Here is a 20,692-nt window from a genome sequence, read left to right on the forward strand (position 1 = left end):
AGCCAGAACAACATGGGATCTATAAAGATTAATCACCAATACTTCCAGACACATTTTACCACTAGAAGCAGTGTTTGTGACATTCCTACAGAGCTCACAGATCTGTAAGAAAAGTTGAAGTAAGGAACAGTCTGTCTGCACTTCAAGTCAATGTTGTCCTCATCGTATAAAGAAGTCAGATGGAATGGATAGCTAGATGGTGAGCTCTCCTCTCTGTTTGCTACAGTATCAGGATCTGAACTAGTGGAAAGATGAGGACTCTCAGAAAAGCTTTCAAAAGAGGCTGAGATTATTCTGCAAAGATGAAGACAAAAGTTACTGAGAAACAATACACAGGTAAGGGCAAGCAGGGTCAGTGGCTATTTCTGCATACAATCAAGTTATCCTAAAGGCAGAGACAAACCATTAAAACTGAATTTCTCTCTGTTTTACTCTGCTTCCACACCAAGCTAGCACTGAACCAGAGCCTTGATAACAACTCATATTAAAACAGAGATTACATACATCAGATTATTGCCCAAAGGTCATGTTAATGAATGCTCCCCTCCATATAATTTTCAAATAGTGGAATAAATATAATAACGTTTTACATTGCAGTGGATTGAAAAAAAAATAATCTCAGTCTACTGTATCTTGGCTGAATTCTGCTGCTACTTATCACAAATGCAGGTTATAAAAACAATGAAAAAAAAACACAATGGCAGGGGGTCTGGTAAGCAGATACAAACAGACATATGCAATAGTGTTTCTTTACAAAATTTATTTTGGAGATAAGACACAAGGATATGAAGAAAATAGCAAGTGAGTCTGCACAGTGCAGACGTTGTAGGCCTGCTGACTGTCTCAACTGCACCAGGTCCCCACAAAGTCCCATTTAGTCTTGCTTTCCTCATAACATATCTTTAGCAAGAGGTATAACCATTTCAGTACTGATAGTATTCAGATACTCTAATACACAGTAGGATGAAATTCACAGTAGTATACAAGGGCCTCAGTCAGGCTATACCGAACTAAGATTAGAGTAAAAAGGTTGAGGAACAATCAATTCCCAAAATACTTACAGTCTAACTTAGGTTATTTTCTAAAGCCCATATATTTACCTGTCGCTACTAGTTGATCTTACCACTCCCTGCTTGGGATCTGACTGTCTTCGAGGAGCCTTTTTTTGCTTTTGTGCACCTTCTGTCTGGGGAATAGGTTCATCCAAAAGGCCTCAATAAAGGAATAAAAGTCTTAATACTCTCAAAAGGAAATCAAATAATCACAAAAAAACATTGTGATCTCTCTTGATGGTTTTCATTACTAACTAAAAAGTTCCTAGCTGGCTTAGAATATGGTTACCTTATAATAGAATCATCATAGAATGGCTTGTGTTAGAAGGGATCTTAAAGATCATCTAACTCCAACCCCCCTGCCATAGATAGGGATGCCACCCACTAGATCAGGTTGGCCAAAGCCCCATCCAGCCTTGCCTTGAACACCTCCAGATATGGGGCATCGACTTCTCTTGGCAACATGTTCCAGTGCCTCACTACCCTTACAGTGAAGCATTTCTTCCTAGTCTAGTCTAAACCTATCTTCTTTTAGTTTATAACCACTTCCCACATCCTATCATTATCTACCTGAGTAAAGAGTCCTTCTCCATTTTTTTTTTACAAGACTCCTTTAATTATTGAAAGGTCACGGTGAGGTCCTCCCTGTAACCTTCTCTCCTCCAGGCTGAACAGCCGCAGTTCTCTCAGCCTTTCTTCATAGGAGAGGTGCTCCAGTCCTCTGATCATCTTTGTAGCCCCTCCTCTGTACTCGCACTAACAGGTCCAAATCTTTCTTGTGCTGGGGGTCCAGACCTGGATGCAGTACTCCAAGTGAGGCCTCAGAAGGGCAGAGTAGAGGGGGGACAATCCCCTCCCTTAACCGGCTGGCCACTCCTCTGTTGATGCAGCCCAGGATGCAGTTGGCCTGTTGGCCTGCAAGTGCACACTGCTGGTACATGCCGAGCCTTTTGTCCACCAGAACTCCCAAGTCCTTCTCTGCAGGTCTGCTCTCAATGAGTGCTTCTCCTAGTCTGTCCTCATGTCTGGGATTTCCCTGACCCAGGTGCAGCACCTTGCACTTGGACTTGTTGAACCTCATTAGGTTCACGTGGGCAGACTTCTCCAGCCTGGAACTTCACCTGAAATGCAGAAGGAAAAAAGAACGTTACACTTTCATACCAGTATCAGTTCTAAATACTTCAAATGAAAAGTTATACAGAAAAGTTATAAACTTTATGTGGGGTGCTTTTTAACCCAAGTAACAAAGATCTTCCTTGTACTGTATCTTTCACTATAAATAGGCCAGGAGGAGGAAGAAATACGTCCACATTTTGCAGACTGACAACTTGGCTTACTGAGAAAAAGCATATTGCCTGTCTTAAAAACAGAAATTCAGATTCCTGAAATTCAGATTCCACCGGGACGGTGGGGATGACAAACTCCCAACCGACCCTGAACGTGTGCGGGATTTGCTACTCCACCTGGATCCCTACAAGTCCATGGGTCCGGATGGGATTCATCCCCGGGTGCTGAAAGAGCTGGCGGACATCATCGTGGAACCTCTCTCAATTATTTTTCAACGATCCTGGGAATTTAGAGAGGTCCCGGTAGACTGGAAGCTGGCAAATGTTGTGCCGATTTTCAAGAAGGGTCAGAATGAAGACCCTAGCAATTACAGGCCTGTCAGTCTCATGTCAGTGCCTGGTAAAATCATGGAGAAGATGGTTCTCGAACTTATTGAGGCTCGCCTGGGGGACAAAGCAGTCATTGGTCCCAGCCAGCATGGGTTTGTGAAGGGTAGGTCCTGCCTAACTAACCTGATTTCCTTTTATGATAAGATCACCCGTATGGTGGACCAAGGGAAACCAGCTGATGTGATTTTTTTGGACTTCAGCAAGGCTTTTGACACGGTTTCCCATAGGATCCTACTGGACAAAATGTCCACCATACAGCTAAATAAAAACATCATACGATGGGTGAGCAATTGGCTAACGGGCAGGGCCCAAAGGGTTATGGTAAATGGGGCTGCGTCAGGCTGGCGGGCGGTCACCAGTGGGGTCCCTCAAGGCTCCATTTTAGGGCCAGTACTTTTCAATATTTTTATAAACGATCTGGATGTAGGAATAGAAGGTATTTTGAGCAAGTTTGCTGATGACACCAAACTTGGAGGAGTTGTGGACTCCAATGAGGGTGGAAAGGCCTTGCAGAGGGATCTGGATAGGTTGGAGAGCTGGGCGATCACCAACCACATGAGGTTCAATAAGAGCAAGTGCCGGGTCCTGCACCTGGGACGGGGAAACCCTGGCTGCACGTACAGACTGGGCGATGAGACGCTGGAGAGCAGCCTAGAAGAGAGGGATCTGGGGGTCGTGGTAGACAGCAAGTTGAATATGAGCCAGCAGTGTGCCCTGGCAGCCAGGAGGGCCAACCGTGTCCTGGGGTGCATCAAGCACGGCATCGCTAGTAGGTCAAGGGAGGCGATTGTCCCGCTCTACTCTGCGCTGGTGCGGCCTCACCTCGAGTACTGTGTGCAGTTCTGGGCACCACAGTATAAAAAGGACATGAAACTGTTGGAGAGTGTCCAGAGGAGGGCTACGAAGATGGTGAAAGGCCTGGAGGGGAAGACGTACGAAGAACGGCTGAGGTCACTGGGCCTGTTCAGCCTGGAGAAGAGGAGGCTGAGGGGAGACCTCATCACAGTCTACAACTTCCTCGTAAGGGGGTGTCGAGAGGCAGGAGACCTTTTCTCCATTAACACCAGTGACAGGACCTGCGGGAACAGGGTTAAGCTGAGGCAGGGGAAATTTAGGCTTGACATCAGGAGGGGGTTCTTCACAGAGAGGGTGGTTGCACACTGGAACAGGCTCCCCAGGGAAGTGGTCACTGCACCGAGCCTGTCTGAATTTAAGAAGACATTGGACTGTGCACTTAGTCACATGGTCTGAACTTTTGGGTAGACCTGTGCGGTGTCAAGAGTTGGACTTGATGATCCTTAAGGGTCCCTTCCAACTCAGGATATTCTATGATTCTATGATTATATGATTCCTTTCTCTTTTCCTCTTCTGTCAACAGTGCAGCAGCAGATTTAAATACATCTAAATGAACAAGATCTACATACATCTTGCATTATCTAGTTGGTGTTCCTTTGTTTCTCTATTATTTATCCCTCTAGATCGATTGTTCACAGATCATGTTACACCAAATTTACTGTGCATTTATTAACTTTAAATTTATTAACTCTTTTGAGACTAGAAATACTTCTTGCCTTTAGTTTTCATTAGTTTAATTAGCTATCGATAGTTTAGCTGTTCATGAATGAAAGGAATGGCATATGTGAAGTCTGAAAGTTTTCCCCCAATTTTATACCTCTTTTTGCTTTATAGTCTTGGCCATATTGCCAAAGACTCATTAAGGTAGTGAAGCTTAATTCTTCCCCTCCTACAGACATGATTTCTTCAAAACAGTGCTGCTGTGCATTCAGAAGAGATACTATGGGGCAGAAGCTCAGCCAGGTGTTTCAGATCTCTGGATAAGGTTTCCATCTTCCAGACTCTCAGCCATGAAAACAAAATCTTTTAACGGATTGATTTCATTTTACTAAAGATAATAATCAAAGCTTCAAGTAGCCTGGAAACCACGTTACCTTCTGAAGAAGAAAGAGGACATTCTGGTATTTCATAAGCCGTCGGTGCTTGAGGAGAACTTGAACTCATTTCCTTAGAACTGCTATGAGATGATCCCCTTACTGCAGCAGTAGCTTTAAAATAAATATCTGACTGAAATCACAAAGAACTCATCATTAGTACAGCAAAACTTTCTCAAACACTTGCTGAAGAAGAGCTTAAATGTTTGTCCACTATGTTCTATTGCCACTGTTGCTGTATTGCTGCTAAGTTAACTACAGCTGGCCACAGAAAGGCTATCTCACTGTAAATGGGGAGAACTTCTGTGATGTTCAGAAGAGCATCTGCCCTATAAATAATCAAATACTTCAGCTCTGCATTACTGCAAGCAACAAAGGACAGTTAGATCAATTCTGATTCTCACTGTACTCACTACAAGCTAAGAGCACACAAATTAACAGTTAATGCAAATCAGAAAATGTGTCAGTTTTGGTTTGGTTTGGGCTTCAGCAACTCTTTATGTGAATTAGGTCCCAACACTTCACAAATAGTCAAACATGCTTTTCTCATGTCTTACCCTTGATGCTACAAGCTGAAGCTCAGGCACAACTGCTGTGTGGACTAAGTTTCCACTCACCACTAATCAGATCTCAATGGAATCAGTAGTGAAGGCAAGGATAGAAGGGAAAGCACAGACTGCAATGAAACAAAAATTATTTTGCAAGGAAGAATGATTAAAGTAAATGTTTCTCAGATGCTCCCTGAAAACAATTCTTGAGTATCTGACCTACTCTGGTATCTCCCTTTCCTATGACAAGATTTGTCTACTGTACTGATGGACGTTCAGATACAAGCCTGAAGAAAACTTCACTCTCCATGCCTGGCAGAAAATAAACTGAATGGAAAAAAAAAAAAACAGAAAAGAGAGAAAGGAAAAAAAAAAAGTTTATCAGAGGAAAAACTTGGCCCCACGGCTCCACTTATTAAAGATACCATATGCAGAATCTTAGCTGAAGTGGCATCATGAATGCAACATGCTTAGAGAATCACAGAATCATCTAGGTTGGAAAAAACCTTCAAGTCCAACAATCAACCTGACCTACCAAGTTCCATCATTATGTCCCTTGGTGTTGCAGGAAGCACGGCTGAAAGCACGACAGACACCAGTAGAGTCAGATCATGCTCCATTTTATTGCCCGAATAGCCTAACTTTTATAGTGAACTTAACAGGGGTGGATAGTGTTTCACACAAAATTAGTGGTCAAAAGCACTCAGACAAACAACTACAAGAACACAACCCCACCTGCAAGAAAACAACCCCTCTTGTGATTAGCAGTCATATAGACCTTGTCCTTGAAGCCAGAGGCTGGTAACAATATTTTTCTAAATTCCTCAATTGGGCGATGTGGGAACACTGTCATGGGAACTTCTCATAGTTGCCCTGGTAGCTTGGTTTGCTCAGCTGCAGCAAGCCATGGGATTTTTGCCGTTTCAAAAAATCCTTCAACATCTTGGTGTTATGTCAACACCTCTCCAGGGATAGGGATTCCACCACTTCCCTGGGCAGTCCATTCTAATGGTTAACCACCCTCTCCATGAAGAAATTCTTATTTACAGGAATTTATTAACCCATATTTATTAAATTTTATTATATTAAAAATAGATTTATATATGTTAAATTATTTTTATTTTTATATTTATTTTATATTTATATTCCTAGCACACATGCTCCAATTCCACCAACAGCCAAGTGCAAGCCTAAATAGTAATGAAAAAAGGGTAAAAGAGGTATGTTCTTACCAACATCATAAGGAACTTGATTCCAGCTAAAGTGAAAGTCATAAGACGATGACTGGACGAGTGGAGAACCTCCATTAAAAGGATACACCTTTCTATATTGGCAAACATCTGTAACAAAAAAAGGAAAAAAAGAAACCTCCAATATCTTACAGCACAAATGACAAACACCAACGTTATAGGTAGATTTTACAGAAGTGAGGATAATACACAGATAAATATCAAACACTTATGTAGAAGTCCCTCTATATCTAAACAGACCATAAGGGAAATGTGCTTCCTTTGTGAATACATTTACAAGACACAAATAGTAGAGCTACATTTTAATAACTTGTCAGATTTCACAAAGTAAGTATTGTTCTGTTTCAGCAATCATCAGCTCCTTACTTTGTCTATGGATAGAGGAATAGTTAAGAACATTTCTGAAAGTGATGTAAGCAGAGCTGTACCTCTCTGACTATAAAAACTACCCTTCAAGCAGCCACATACTAGCACAGTTTGTGTTCTTTGAGGATTGTAATACACATGGGATACTACAGATACCAAGATTTCATTAATCATATAACTTTTGAATCTACTACTTCTCTATTTTTAGGTAAAATCCTTTTTTTTTTTTCTGTAATTGGTGTCCTTAAACTTAAACTAACTTTATATCCACAAGTGTAAAAAAAAGGTCTTGTTTGAAATCCAGACTTAGAACACTGTCAAATCATGTGTTTTCATACTTGTTCCATGATGATACTTTCATAATTGTAAAACTGTCACAAGACCAAAAGAGGTTTCCCTGTGACAGGGCCCTACAAATAGGGATTCAAGTTGCTGCAACCCTGTGCAACAGGCTTTAGGACCTTAGGATCAACCAAGTTTGTTAACTTTGGCTCTGTGACAAGCCTACTAGAGTAGGACTGATTCTGCACAGAAGTACAGGTTTGGGAATTCACACTACTCAGACCTTTTAGTTCTGAAGCAGTACTGAGTGAACCAGAACTAGGTAGGATTTGTTAAACTACCGAAACCAATGAGGCCTCACAGAGCATACAAAGATACACTTTAGAGACTTTTTCCCTGTGGTACCAATCTAACGGCCAATGCTAGAATACGTAGATGTATTTATCCTGTTTCCATCAATGCTCTCTTTGGAAAGGCAAATAGGACATGCCATCTGAAACAGAAAGTTGTGCTTTGTCCTTCAGCATCACCTCATAAAGGACGTTTCATACTCATAACTTTCTTTTTCCTGAGGACTGAAAGCAAAACTACATGTGTACAGCACAGAAGAGCATATGCATATTAAATCCAAGGCCGTTTTATAAAAAGAGATTAAGAGAATTACAATTTTAAAATGTGCCAGCACAAAGAAGTGTGCAGAAGGAAAGAAAGCACAATGACAGAATGGGAAAGCACAAAGAAGAAAAGGGGTGGAATACTAATTTGTACATGTCCTAGAAATACCCAGTGTGAGACTAGGCAAAGAATACGATAGATCTGAAGAAATAGGACTTTTGTGAGTAAGATGGTAATGTCTGTCCAATTACACACACCACAATAAAACAGTACTTCCATTTCTAGTCCTTCTAATATGCACTTAAATTGAAAAAAAAAAAGTATTTTGAAATACTTTCCATGAAACACTGAAACTTTAAAATACAGACCTAAACTCCAATGAAGAAAGAATTACATGTTGAGATATTATCATTTCCAGTCTTCCCTAACTACTTACAGTTATAACATAACAGTAGGCCAGCTTCACCATCTTCATATACATCAATAGCTGCAACAAAATTTACCTGCAATGATAATAGGAAAGGGTAATGATCAGGCAGATAGGATACTGATGTTACTATGACCAGGTTTTGACTAAGAAGCAATCAAATCAGTTGGTGCACAATTACAGATAAAAGAAAAAAAAATATATTTCTTTTTTGTGATTCATTTTCAGGATGCCGATAGGATGGAAATCAATTTCTTTTGTATTCAATGCTGTATTTCAGTAATGCATATTCAATTTTGTACCTTCAGTATAAATACATACCTACAGTATAAAATGATACAAACATACCTAACTTACTTGACAATATAAATTTTGGGAAACTGAGTTATTTCAGGGTAGCTTTGAATTAACATGCTATGCTAAAAATAGCAATTCTTTCCAAAAAGTGAAATCTAAAAAGCTCGACTGAAAATCATGACTAGCAGAAAGATCAAAAGTGCCAATTACTGGATCAAAACCACTAACAGGTACATTGATTGATGTGGATGTACTTCAAGAATTACTGAATAAGCTGAATTTAGAAACTGAGAACCACTGCTGGATAAACTAAAATGGTTTTTGCATAGCATAGGCTACTTATATTCTCATACTTTAATCCTGTATTTGTCTTTTACAGTTAAATTAAAAGAAAAACAAGACACCCATAAGTAGTAGTATGTACATTCAGAAAAGGAGACCTCCCTGATGAAATACTTAAGACTGGATTAGACAAATGTCTCCTAGACCACACTATTTGCTACTTGGGCAGGGCTGGAGATTGACTTCATGAACTTCATGGCTTTCCTTTGTGCAATAAAGTAGGTGTTCTCTTGATTTAAGACAAATATAAGGCAAGAACCGTTAAACAGATCTGGAGACTTATATATATCTATACAAAACACATTTTGACCCATCCTTTGTAGCAACTGAAAGACATTTCTGCTTTGTGACCTGTGGAAATAATTTGGTAACCAATTTCAACAACACAAAAATCACTGGCACAGATCTAATTAAATTCCTGCTTTGTCTGTGTTCTCAAAGGAAATAAGGGTTACTGGGGAAGAGAACAGAGGGGGGCGATTCTTGACTGTCCACATTCTTTAATTGTATTTCCTTCTTAATCCAGATTAAAATAGATTCCCATTGCTGTGGAGAATCTTAACACTGTATTGCCAATGCTAGGAGTACCAACCCTCTTCATCATCAAATCTGAATAAAAACACAGATGATTTAAAAATAATCAACAAGAAGCATCAAATCAAAAGAGACGTCCCTTATACCATTATGAGCAGAGAAGTCAACAGAACACAAGAGTAACCCTGTAAAAGGTTCTTCTTTTTTTTTTTTTAAATTATGCTTAAAGCTATACATTCACATCCATATTAAGAAATTATTGAAATTATTTGATTTTCAAAATGCTGAAGATCATTATCATCCCAGCAACAGGAAACATTTGAACCCTTTTCCAAAAATCAGGATGTTTACTTAAATCCCAACCCTATGTCCCAGTTAGTAAGATACAGTTAATGTATTACTTGGCTGGGCAGCAGTTTAGAACTAAAAGATATACACAAATATTTCAGTTTTAGTACATGCAAATAGGCAAATCTGAATGAGATAATGGTGGCCAAAACCTGAAATTATTTTGCTGCAACCTCCTAAAGAATAAAACACAGAGACCATGAAGAAAAGACAAAAATCAAAATATTGACTAAGAAAGGAGAAAAAATGGCTTTGCATTTATACTGACAGCAATATTCCAGAGCTTGAAACACAGGCTCTTTCCTAATATGTCATACCTTATAACTACCTCTCTTAGGAGTGATTATTATCACACATTCCAAAAGGAAAAAATGCCTCAGAGTACTCTAAAGTAGAAGTTAAAAAAGTGAAAAGTAAAGGAGACAAGAGGATCTCCTTAAATGCTGCTCCCAGGAGGTCAGCACAGCATGGACCAATTCTGCAAGAAAATAGTTTAAATGCTAGAAATTTACTTTGTTTGCTTCAACATGATGCAGTCTATAGGACTCCCCAATACTTTCATTAACTAAATCAAACTGATGCTGATACGCCACACAGATCATAACGTCACTGTCTCCAGTAGGTCCATCCACCAGTGTCATAACCACTGGAGGGTCAGAAAGGCATATTTCCTACGAGATAAATAATAGTATTATTCTCTTTTTCAGGCTCTTAGTGTGAATATTGCATTGCTCCATGAATTTACAAGGATGTAATCTAAGCAGAGAAGCATGATACAGAACAAGATGACAATTTAAGAAGTCTGAAATATTTATTTGGCATATCAATGATGGATCTCCATCGTATTGCTTCTCACTTACATCTGTCTGGAGGTTCCAGACGATAAAATGCATGCTCTTTGCTTTTTTCGTCCACTAGCTGAGTGCTGCCCAGTCTGTAAAAGTGATTAGTGATTAGATTACACATACCCAGATGTACTGGAACTCGTCTACTGGACATTCAGGTAATGACAGCAAAGAGCTGCTGGTTAAACTGTTGCATGGATTGTATTTCTTTGTGATGAGAAGTAGTTTGTTCTGAATACCCACAACAATCCTCAGTTCACTGCCATGGTGAGTATTAATGGCATACAAATGGCAGCCTAAGAAAAAAAAAAATTTAGGTTGTAAATATTTGGGGTAAGGACTGTTATTTTTAATTTTTTTATTTTTGCTCTGTAATTGTATGATAGTTAGTACAATGGGTATCTGATACCTGAGCACCACACAATTACAAACATCCCAACAGGATAATAGTAAATTCTAGAAAAAGACAAAAGGCAGTAAGTCTTTTGAAAACTATTTTCCCCCTTACTCCTTTTGCAAGTAAAAGAGTAAATATATGTTTTTTTCTTTACTATTCTGCAGTTTCCAGCTTTCCAAGGAAGCTTGATGCTGAATATCGGAAAATGTTTACATCTACTAAAATAATCTGCAATACCCAAACTATTCTAAGCATTACTAATTAAAAAAGATTTGCCATTGTTCTTCTACCTCACAGTGACCTTTATTTCAGTCTTACATCCATGCATAATTTTTCTTATACCCCTCAATCCTGAAAGCAACATATCTGTTTTTCACCAGAGCTTTTCATCAGCAGTGATTGCCAAGTAACATGGTATGTTTTTACCAAGTTCTCAAATGATAGGCTGGACTGTACCCTATGTTATTTTCACACATAAGCTTAAAGTTTGAATTAACTGTCCAGAGATAAAACTAAAGGTGAAGCCTCAAGGGAGCTAATAAACCCTGGCAACTACTGGCACAATACCACAGTGTACACTTTTAATACAAGATAATAAAGCTACCTTTTGTTCTCTCCAATTTATTTTCTCTGCAGTCATATTTGCTTCTTATCATCTGCTTTGTTTCTATATCTTTTTGGACAGCACTCAATCTGAAGACAAGGAGACGAGAATCTTTTCCTGAAGATGGAGAAAGTCAGGGAACAGCAAATTAGAAAAAGACAGTGGTGGTTTGAAATTAATACTTCCAAAGAGATGAATCACCTAACAGACAGCATTGCCATAAAAGCAAAGTTAAACAATTTTGCTTCTCTGAGTGTAAGCAGCAATGTGACAGGAAGACTGCTTGTGAACTCTATCTAGACTCTACAGTTCCAGTAAGCAACCCTTTCAGTTCACTAGCAGAGTTTCCCATCAGATGGTGCTGCGGCAATAAATAATAGGAGCCTCAAATCAGTGAAACCTACACTGCTAGAAGACGGTGAAAATAAGACAGATACAAACTAAAGGCAAGAGAAGAAGGGTTAACTTTAAATTCTGGAACCATCCAGCCTAGCAGCTGATACCTGGATCCTTAACAGAGTCTGAAAACCTTTTGGATGTGGACTGGTTTTGCTTATCAGTTCTTCAAAGTTAGGCAAGTTAGGTTCAAGGCATATTCCAACTGCAAAAATAGCACAGCATCCACCACCACGGCTAAATGTTTTTTTTCCACAAAGATAGACATGAGTGGAATACACAACACCGAAATTTAAAATAAATAAATAAATAAATGATACACTACTATTTGCAGTTGGAAATAAGCTATTGTTAAGAGTAGTTTCTTAACTAAAAGCCAAGTTTCTTAAAATGCAAGTAAAACAAGATTTTCTGACAAAAGTATACTCTCTTACTAGTCTAGCTGGTATAGCTGGAAACATAAGCACGCTTTCTTAATATACATGTATAGTCAGTGTGGATCCAACAGTAAATACAAAAGCAAGATCACATGTGCTGCCTTCAATTCTGATAATAGATAAACATGAATCAGGGCAGCTTCTGGAACCTTTATGACCTTCTTTTCCCATAGAAAGTGTAAGAGAAAAGAAGATGCAATGTTTCCTTCAGTCCACCACAACTTGAAACACTGATCAACCAGCAAATTCTTACTGTCAACACCGATTAAAGGAAAATGAAATATATGCAATCTCTCTCTTTTCAAGAACGTACATACAAGAACGCGTGCTTCCATGAATGAGTTCATGGAGGAAGAATGGCAAGCAAAATTCACCCTTTTGAAAGGAAGGCTAGAAAACATAATCTAAATCAAATGTTCAAGAACAGCATTACTACTCATTAATTCAGCTCTGTCTCTTTGTCAGGTGTGTCCTATAGGATGCATCCTAGAGATTGCATTCCTCAATGCGTTCCTCTTTCAGGATACTAGTTGTTTTGCAAATGTCCCAAATAACCCCACTGTGGTGTTACATCTGTGGCTGCTCATGAAACTATCATCCAAGCTTTTCTTTGGTGTCATTTTTTTTAAGAGAGTTTTTCTTCACCTCCTACAGACTTGATTATTCCAAGTGAAGGAGCTCTTCCTCCTTCCCCCTCGCCATGTCTAGGTGTTTCACAAAATAAGTTTTAGCAAAAAAATAAACAAACACATTTGGAGGACAAAGTGGATCCAGTTCTATAACTCATCTGTCATTACTAAGTCAAATTTAATCAACATTAGAAAAGAGAGCACTGCTACCAAAGCAATTTCTGCATCTGTCATTAATACCAGATGTATTGTTGGTTCCTGAAATACCCCCTTCTGTTGGTATGCTGACCTGAAAAATCTCCGTGATAGCATTATCTTCAGTTCTAGTTTCACTGTTAACATTTCCTCTCTCCCAGAAATGCAGAGGGTACTAGAAAGCAGTAGAAACAGGATTTTCTTCTGAAATGAGCTACCTTAAAGTGATCTCAAACCTGGTTGTTAGAACTGAGTGCTGGATAATACCACATTCTATAGGAACATTTTCGTAACACAAACATCAGTCTTTCTGCTTGAGTCTTAAAATACCAGTTCTACATCGATGCACTTGAAGTACATGAGAAGGACGCATTTAAAGTACATACAAACCTTGTAACATATTATTGTATCCTAAAAACCCATATAGTCTTTAATACCAATTTGTACACCCAATATAAGATTGCTTTTACCCATCTAACTCATTATTTTTCTCATTTTCCTTTATCAGACAATATCAGTCACCATGGGGATAGGAAGAGGGTCTCCAGAAGACCATATGGAAAACTAGACTAAGGCATAGTCTGAAAATAAAGGGCAATGATAACTTCCGCTCCAGATCTCAGTTTCACTATGGTATACAAATACAAAACAAGAGGCAAGGATACTAGCAAGAACAGAAGACCTTTCTCTCCTCTAAATGATTCAGAAAGCACCCATAACAGCATTCAAAAATCTCTTCAACTTTTTACACAAAAACTCTTTATCAAAATATGCTTGAAGCATCATGAATTGATGCCAGTAATGCCTAATCCTGCTACCTCAAAATGGCTTGTAACATCTCTCTCTTCAGGTTTAACCAATCATCACAGCGTTTTGACTATTAAATGCAATTATCTATTCTAGAAGTTTCATAAACTAAGCTTCAGATACACCTACCCTTTTCAGATCTTCAAAAATGTTACCCACCCACCAGGTGTCTTCAGAGATGACTGCAAATGCCTCTCAGGTAATCTCAGCTGGTTCTGCAAGGGTTCCAGGATGAATTTCATCAGGTCCAGCCAAAATGGGCAACTCCCAATGATATGAAAGGAACCACATTTTACCCTTAGCTTGGGTAAATGTCACTTCAGCTAATATTGAGCAAACAGACATAATGTGGTAAAAAACGATACAACAACCAGATTTCTAATTATTTTATCTGTGTTACACATACAGATCCTGTTCTTGCACTGTGCGTATTCACTTCACAGACTTTTGGGTAAAAAGTACCTAACTGAAAAAGTGCATATTTTAGGGACATTTAATCCTTTTGAAATGAGGGTTAAAAAAAAAAAAAAAAAAAAAAAAGTTGTTTGGACAGACGGGTTTTAAGTTTTATTTTTTTATTTTTTATTTTTTTTATACCAGAATATTCAGGAGAATATAATCTATAGAACTAGAATGTGGTTACACATCACAGAACAAAAACCAGTAACACATTTGGTAGAACAGTGACAGCATAAGTAATTTCCTCCACGTTTTTGTACAACTGAACAAATACATTATTCAGCTAGGGAGATTTCCAGAGTGTTGAGTTCTAAGAGTAGCTGGAGACCAACTATATACTGGTGGATGACAAATCTGACATGAGCCAGTAATGTCTACCTTCAGCCCAGAAAGTTAATCATATCCTGTGCTGCACAAAAAGAAGTGTGGCCTAGAAGGTCGAGGGAAGTGATACTCCCCCACTCCACACTGCCCCTGTAAGATACAACCTGGAGTACTGTGTTCAGCTCAGGTGCCCCCAGCACAAGAAGGACATGGACCTGTTAAAGTTGATCCAGAGAAGGGTCACAAAAATTATAAGAGAGCTGGAACACCTACAAGAAAGGCTGAGAAAGCTGTGTTCTTTTAACCTGGATAAAAGAAGGCTCTGAGGAGATGTTATTGTGGCCTTTCAATACTTAAAGGAGGCTTATAAGAAAGAGAGAGAGAGACATTTTACAATGGCACGTAGTGACAGCACAAGGCGTAATAGTTTCAAACAGAAAGATGGTAGATTTAGCGAATAATTTATTCCTTATATCTAATCTATGAGAGCGGTGAGGCACTGGAACAGGCTGCCCAGAGAAGATGTGGATGTCCCATCTCCTGAAGTGTTCAAGGTCAGGCTGGATGAGGCTTTGGGCAACCTCATCTACTGAAAGATGTACCTGACCATGGCAGGGAGGTCGGACTAAAAGGTCTTGAAAAGTTGTTTCCAACCAAACCATTTGATGATTCAATATGGCCAGTTTCAGGTTTACTCTGAAGCATGATTCTGAGCATCTAGAGATTTTTTTCCACACCTTTTAGAAAAACAAGCAAACAAACAACAAACAGTACTTGTTGTATGCACTCCCTTATTCTAAATGAGGCATCTAATGCACTTGCCAGTGATAAAAACATGATTACCTCAAGACACTTACAAACCCTAAAGCCATAGGGCATGTACGTAAGCAGCCCAGGGGAAATCAGCAAAGGGAAAGTAGTGGAAAGATCTGAAAAGGAGAACAATGAACTCAGAGCTCAAAAACCTAATTACAATAATTAAGAATAGTTATGTGATGTGACAAAAGGTGATTATATAAATCTAGTGCTGTGGGAATTAAAATTCTACAGCATGCTTCCAAGTTAAAAAACAAAAACAACTCTTAAAGAAAAGCACCTAGGGCATTCCCTTCTACTGATATGTCTGCCAAATAAACAGTTATACAGACATTCAAGTAAGAACCAAATAACAAGGACATCTCCTACCTTTGTCTGTTCGGGCAATCAAAAGATCCAGAGCTTCCAACACATGCATCTGCTTTATTTGGAGAGTTTTATCAAATACTTGAACTGATGGCTGACCATCTAAAAAAGAAAACACACGTATTTCTTTAAAATTCTGCTAAAATTTGGTAGTCAATGGTTCTGAACTATTTCTTTCTAATAAAATAAGTCTTGTTTTTTCTCATGAAAATGAAACATTCTGCACAAAGCTCATATGTATGCTGCAGCATCATAACCAGTACTTCCTTATAGGAGTGTTTTATCATTGCCATGGATGAAATTATGCAACTGAAGCCTGAAAGGGACCTTTCTTTTGAAAGTCTGAAAATTTTCACTGATAACTAACTTCATTCCCTTAGTCCCAATGGCCTTACATGGCACACAGAAGATAAGAGGTCAAACTAGTAAAAGCACTGCTATGGAAGAAACTGGCTTTCATCACCACATAAGCCTTGTGCTTCATGTTCATTAGTATCATCAAGGGCTAAAAAATCCAGACGCTCTTTGAGTTTGGGTTTGACTTCATAAATCTTTTCAGACGGCCAAGATAACAGCATCTGAAATAACAAAACATTCAGAAATCTGCACAAAAAATGGCTCCAAATAAGAATTCTGATGCAGAGAAAAAATCTGCAGCTAGATTACATAAATGTTATAGATTCACTTGGATTGGTACTCTCCTTGCAGGTGAGGACTTACCAATTACCTAAACAGAGCTTATGAACATTTATTATGAAGAAAATGGTCAGATACATAAATAATTGACACAAGAACACAGCATCATTTACTACCCATCAATTAACAAGATACCAGCGTCTGTAGAAACCAGCAAGGATTGGCCCCAGGAATCTGCGCAGACAACTTCATGAGGAAAATTACTGCAGAAAGATTGGGACTCCCAAGGCTATGATGTAACATAAGGGATACATATTAATTATACTAAGAAATACTGACCATATAGACACAAATGAGATAAGACAGTGACATGTAAGAACACATAAATACTTTTGGCAGGGTACATTTCTTAAAAGTATATTTTTTGAATTTGAAATAACAAAATCTAATTAATTTTCTTGCAGAGAAATACTCTCCCTACCAATTGGATTTGGAGACTAATAAGTATGATACACTCTTGGAACACTGGAATTAAAATCCAAGCAGCTGATATTCAGTGTAACCCTGGAAATTTCTTATTAAACAATTAAAATACAGACTTAAAATATATGCACCACCATGCATATACAGTTTGATTTCATTTCATGGTTCATTTGTGATATTTAGACATGGTACCGCTAAAACTACCTTTCCCCCAAATTGTTCTTTTGTCATGTGTTCTCTGTACTTACCTCCTAAGTTCTGTCTCCTCCCCCCTCTCTTCTCTAATATTAAGTATTAAGCTGCAGTCTGAAATTCTACAAGCACTTCTGAAGCTTCTATATATAAGATGCACCTAGAAAAGTGTAATTTACTTTTTTCACTCCTATGCCTTGTAAAAAAAATGTAGTTACAGGAAATAAAAACACAACTAAATTTTGCTTTAAACTTGATAAAGATGTTAAAATAATCAAAAGATGATTGGTTATGGAAAATATTATGGTGGTGGTGGTGGTGGTGGTGTTGTTGTTGTTGATTGTTTTTTTTTTTCATGAAATATGCTCAGATATAAAAATATCCAGACTTGCATTAGCATGAGAAGTACTACTACCTTCAGGCTCATCCTTTATTCATTTGCTATGGGCTGAAGAATCACTTTAACACACTATATGTTACAACTTTGCTGCTATAGTATCTAATCAGAGAAGTAAATAAACAATATATACAACTGATATACAGTGCCATGCTCAATTGAATTTAGTGTTTTTTTTTTTTTTTTTTGAACTCTCCTTACACAAATGGGTTCACTCACCTCCTTTTTACAGAAGCTGGTGGTTGCCAGGGTAGGTGATGTATCCCCTTTCACAGTGGTTTTCAATTTCAGCGCCTAATACAAACAGGTATTTTAATTAAATTAAGCTTTTGTCACTAATATATAACCTAAAGCCTAAGAAGAAAGGACAACTTAGGATGACAAAGTAGTTTACAGCTTGGAATTGCTATTACAGTTATTAAGAAAGAAGGGGAATTATATATACCTTGAAGAAAGACTGCAGTGATCACTATGGAGCTGCAGCCAAAGCCTACATAGCTTATAAAAAAAAAAAAGGAAGCTCAAAATATGAAGTGTCCAACATAGTAATCAACAGAACGACAGAATGAAATCATAGAATGGCTTGGGTTGGAAGGGACCTCAAAGATCATCCAGTTCCAACCACCCTGCCATAGGCAGGGACACCACTCACTAGATCAGGTTGCTCAGGGCCTTGTCCAATCTGGTCTTGAACCAAGGATGAGGCATTCACAACTTCTCTGGGCAACCTGTTACAGTGCCTCGCCACCCTCCAAGTGAAGTATTTCCTCCTAACCTCTAATCTAAATCTCACCTCTTTTAGTTTAAAGCCATTCCCCCTTATCCTGTCTTTATCTGATTAAGAATAGTTGTTCCCCATCTTTTTTTTTTACGTCCCCTTTAAGTACTGCAAGGTTGCAGTGGGGTCACCCCGGAGCCTTCTCTTCTGTAGGTTGAAAAGCCCCAGCTCTCTTAGCCTTTCTTCATAGGAGAAGTGTTCCATCCCCTTGAGCACTTTTGTAGCCCCCCTCTGGACCCGCTCTTAAAAGATAAACATCCTTCTTGTTCTGGGGGGACCAGACCTGGACACACGACTTCAAGTGGGGCCTTAGAAGGGCAGAATAGAGGGAGACAATCCCCTCCCTTAACCTGCTGGCCATTCCTCTGTTGATGCAGCCCAGGATTCAGTTGGCATTCTGGCCTGCAAGCATGCACTCCTGGCTCATTTCAAGCTTTTCATTCACCAGAACCCCCAAGCCCTTCTCTGCAGGACTGCTCTCAAAAAGTGCTTCTCCTAGTCTGTCTTCATGTCCAGAATTGCCCCAAACCATGGAGTGTTGGGTGCCCAGAGCATGTCGGGAGATGCAGTTCTCCAGCATGGGCTTTCGGGCGGCCATGTTGGGTGCCCCGAGCATACCGGGAGATGTAGTTCTCGGGCATTCCATGTCCGGGACGCCATCTTGGGTGCCCAGAGCATGCCGGGGCGTGTAATTCTTGGGAAGTCACTTTTCCCATCAGGGAAAAACCTTTTATAGAAACACGTGTCTAGAAATGATCAAGGTTCTCACTGTTCAAAGGTTTGTCATAAAAGCAAAACAAACTGAAGGAAATGCTCCTTTTCAGAGGTCATCTCTCATTCAGGAAAAGATGAAAGGAGTGCAGGAGGTAGTCAAATGAACTCCTACACATTGATTCAAAGATCGAAGCCAAAATTCCTTGAAGTGGTATATTCTTTATTGCAGCGCTGGATGCACGGGGGATCTCTCCACCTATCGTGCATACCCAAAGCAGAAAGCAGTCTTGAATTTATACAATCAATCTATCAATATTCTACAAGCACCTATACATATGCATTACCTATCCCCGCCTTCCCTCGCTTCTCATGCTAATTAGCCTTTTGGCACCTTGCGTCTGTGTAGAGCCTCCCAAGAATTGTGGGCAGGGGTCTTTGGGACGTGGGCAGTGGTCTTTGGGAGGAAGACCCCGAGTCTTCCTCACAGTGTACTTTTCACCTTTGGTCAGGAATCTGCTGAATTGGCATGTTTCTTAATTGCAAGAGCTGGTTGTTGCTAATTCTTCCGTTTGTTGTATCTTTATAATGAATTCCAATGTCCAGTTTCAAGATTTATAGTCCTTACATTTGTTCCTCTGTCCGTCTGCCACTTCCTTATCATGAGTTCCAGTGTCTTGTTTCGAGATACACAGTCCTTGTCTGGCGATTGTCCTTGCCTCCCCAATGCCTATTACCCTTGCCTCCCAAATGTCACCTTAATCAACATTATTTTAACAATCTTTTTTTTTTTTTTTTCTTTTTTTTTTTTTTTAAATAAAGTGAAAGTGTAATACACAATAAATGTTTGTTCATTGTCTTTTGTATTATAAAAAACAAGGAGTTCTGTTTGAGGAGCGGGAGTTGTGAGAGCTCCCTGCTGAAGTAAGGAGATGTATAATACTTGGCTAGACACTATGAAAATTCTTTTGCTTAATGTAACAAAAAGAGAACCCCCTCCCCTTCTCTCCTTCTGCATCTCAGTTGCCTCTTTTGTTCAAAGACACTGCTGCAAAGCTCATGTAACCATCTCCTGATAAGTTGCTAAACTAGTGTATCAACATCCTGCCTTCCTGTCTCACGCTGGGCCAACATGACCAAATAAAAAAAGAAGTTGAACCACAACGCCGAGGAAGACTACGGCCTTCATCTTCACGACCACCAGAGGGACAGAGATGACCCCCTAGCAACAGTGCACGCAGTCACGGAATATACCAGGATGTGCTGCGTAATCCCGGAATTACCAAGATATAAAAAGGGACCCTGGCGGGGGTGAGGTGCGCACCGTTGGCGGAGCCGAGACTCCCCGGCTGCCCAGCGCTGTTTTGCTTGCTGTTGCTTACTCAATAAATTTCTTTCTATTATTAATGCAATGCTCTCTGAAAATTAATTAAGGGGCAACTTATAACAAAAGGAAATGCATTTTTTATTTTTTTACAAGCTCTTATGCTCCAAAGTTCGGGACCATGGAGTCTGTGATATGGGGTGTTATCTT

At 39.2% G+C, this 20,692-nt stretch overlaps 1 pseudogene across 1 annotated transcript; it reads right to left on the reverse strand.

Annotated features, from left to right (window-relative positions):
• Positions 1 to 1,713: 1,713 nt before the first annotated feature.
• LOC309891488 (GTPase-activating Rap/Ran-GAP domain-like protein 3) lies at positions 1,714 to 19,107 on the reverse strand (annotated as a pseudogene). Its single transcript, XR_014319578.1, has 12 exons — positions 19,066 to 19,107; positions 17,889 to 17,963; positions 16,774 to 16,886; positions 15,965 to 16,063; positions 11,533 to 11,649; positions 10,655 to 10,827; positions 10,199 to 10,357; positions 8,175 to 8,241; positions 6,458 to 6,565; positions 5,235 to 5,353; positions 4,678 to 4,810; positions 1,714 to 2,173 (listed from the first exon to the last, which is right to left on the reverse strand). The product of XR_014319578.1 is annotated as a GTPase-activating Rap/Ran-GAP domain-like protein 3 (transcript).
• Positions 19,108 to 20,692: the final 1,585 nt, after the last annotated feature.

The sequence above is a fragment of the Aythya marila genome, assembly GCF_965140915.1.
Source record: "Aythya marila genome assembly, contig: HAP1_HAP1_SCAFFOLD_269, whole genome shotgun sequence".
NCBI lineage: Eukaryota > Metazoa > Chordata > Aves > Anseriformes > Anatidae > Aythya > Aythya marila.